The sequence below is a fragment of the Pristis pectinata genome, chromosome 24, assembly GCF_009764475.1.
Source record: "Pristis pectinata isolate sPriPec2 chromosome 24, sPriPec2.1.pri, whole genome shotgun sequence".
Taxonomy (NCBI): domain Eukaryota; kingdom Metazoa; phylum Chordata; class Chondrichthyes; order Rhinopristiformes; family Pristidae; genus Pristis; species Pristis pectinata.
The window spans coordinates 26,230,875-26,233,507 of NC_067428.1; the positions used below are offsets into that span (position 1 = coordinate 26,230,875).

The 2,633-nt window shown below is 42.8% G+C and overlaps 2 non-coding genes across 2 annotated transcripts; both read left to right on the forward strand.

The window, feature by feature from the left end:
- The first annotated feature begins 1,469 nt into the window (after nucleotides 1-1,469).
- trnas-aga (transfer RNA serine (anticodon AGA)) lies at nucleotides 1,470-1,551 on the forward strand. The gene has a single exon. It is a non-coding gene; the product is annotated as a tRNA-Ser (tRNA).
- Nucleotides 1,552-1,595: 44 nt separating this feature from the next.
- trnan-guu (transfer RNA asparagine (anticodon GUU)) lies at nucleotides 1,596-1,669 on the forward strand. The gene has a single exon. It is a non-coding gene; the product is annotated as a tRNA-Asn (tRNA).
- The last annotated feature ends 964 nt before the right edge of the window (nucleotides 1,670-2,633 follow it).

Sequence of the window (2,633 nt, forward strand, 5' to 3'; positions counted from 1 at the left end):
CTTTTTCCCCACAGGTCTACAATTCACGTCAATAGAAGCTTTATGAATGGTGAAAGCCGGTGATTACATTGCATGGGCCATTGCCTTTTACTTGATAAACCTTTCTGATAGAAACCATATTTTTGACATTCTCCCTATTAAATGGTCCTGCAAGCTGCTACCCACCACAAGAAAGGTTTGGTGAGAAGCTTCTGAACAGGGCAGCAGGAAGTAATTTTCGATATTATATTTATTCCTACCACATTAATGTAGCTCTTGTCTAAAACTGTGTGATAACAATCCAATGAAACCCCAAGTATCAACCCAACCCATACCACACCATCAACCTGTTATTTTCCACTGTTAATCTGGCTCCACCTTCAATGTCACCTTATCGCAATCTATAATACTAACATTACCCCTCCCTTAATAAAACCCAGCGCAAATTATACCTTATATATTTTTAAGGATTAACCTGTTATAGCCTACAATCCCAATGCATCAATGTCAGGAGCACAGTTGTGTGCAGCATTTAAATTTGATTGCCTTAAGAGGGGCATGTTAAAAATGCACAAATTATGCACATAAGCACGTAGACGTTCATTCTGGATGTTTATAATGATTATTGGTGCAGATCTTTCAAGGAAGAGGGACTAATCTATTCATATTGCCCCCTTACCACCTTGCTCACATCCCTCTCCAAGACCACTAACCTGTCATAGGTCACTAATGAGTGACTACATGATTCACAGCAGTGTCAAACTGTATCTTGCAAAATCACTGGGATAATTTTGTACCAAGTATTTAATGTTTTAAAAGTTAACTTCACCTTTCAGTCAAGAGGCATAAGTCACACACAAACTAGGCCAACCTTTTCAATGCAGTATAGAGGGAGTGCTGCATTGCCAGAAGTGTCGTCTTTTAGACGAAATGTCACAGCAAAGTCCTGAGCAACGGTCTTCCCTTAACCAACATTATTTTAAAAAATGTTTCAATTTAAGATATAATTTACACAAACCTGCTGTTGGTAAATCTTCTATATTTGCCTGCATGACAATAGGGTCTCCACTTAAAATACAAACTATTCTCTTTAAAAATGTGTTTTTGGGAAGTGTGGAGTGCAGGAAGATTAATTTTTTGCCCAGCCCTCGGTGCCCTGAGAAGATGCTGATGCCTCTCTTCTTCCAACTGGTGGAGTTGGACTGGGAGCCATGTGGCGTTCACCTGCTCCCATTGTTTATGTTCTTATGTCCATCTCATTTCTGCAGCCTCTCCACTGTGAAGACCAACAGCAACAATGTTGTGGCAATAGCTTCACCTCACAACACATATGACATCAAAACTTGAGATCTTGAAATTCCCTAGCAAACAACATTCCTGGATCTCCATCGTCACAGGGAAGACTGTTATCAAGTGAGGCTATATCATTACCCCAGCACCTTCTTTAATCTTTCCTATACCAATGTTGTATCTCACCTCCAACAACCACCGCAGTCGTGCCCGAGTGGTTAAGGCGATGGACTAGAAATCCATTGGGGATTCCCTGCGCAGGTTCAAATCCTGCTGACCACGGGAGCAGCGGGTCCAGCCGAAGTAATCGGTGTAATTTTGCCTTCGTCTCTGTGGCGCAATCGGTTAGCGCATTCAGCTGTTAACCGAAAGGTTGGTGGTTCGAGCCCACCCAGGGACGTTCAAGAATTTTAGGGCAGGCATGGTAGTGTAGCGGTTAGCGTAATGCTTTACAGCACCAGTGACCTGGGTTCAATTCCAGCCACTGTCTCTAAGGAGTTTGTACGTTCTTCCCGTGTCTGCATGGATCTTCTCTGGGTGCTCCGGTTTCCTCCCACATTCCAAAGACGTACGGGTTAGGAAGTTGCAGGCATGCTATGTTGGCGCTGGAAGCGTGGCGACATTTGCAGGCTGCCCCAGAGCACTCTACGCAAAAGATGTATTCACTGTGTGTTTCGATGTACATGTGACTAATAAAGATATCTTATCTACAGCAACTGCAGTCCAGAACTAAGGTTACCCTAAACCTCAAGTTAATGGAGCTGGAAAATGCAGACGATGCTTGTGTTTGAGCATGCTCAGACACCAAGCTCAAAGTCATTGACAACATTTTCACTGAAACATAAGAGGCGTTGAGACTTTCACTCAACATCTTGTAAGGTTCTCCTCCAAACTGTCCATGCTCCGTCACAGTGGGACCCTGGAAAACATGGACCTATTTCCATACCTTGTGAAAGCAGGCGTCAATGATGAAATTCATCACTGCCTTCAATGCACCAACACAAACTTTGACTAGGGACCCAATCATTCCAGGTCAAGCAACAATACAACTTGCGCTTCATCCAATTTGGTGTTTTACATTCAGTGTTCACATTGTAGTCTCCTGTTCAATGGAGATACTAAAAATAAATTGGGTGAACACTTTGGTGAACACTTCACTCTACAAGGGCAACCCTGAACTTCCTGCTGTCTGTCACTTTAATTATATGTCCCACTTCCACACTGACTTCTCTGTCTTTGCTCAAACAATGTCCAACATACACTTGAGGAACAGCAGCTCATCCTCCATCTGGGCATGTTCCAACACTTGGAATTCAATACTGAAGTTAACAATATCAAGTAATCATCTTTTTCCTCTCTCTCTC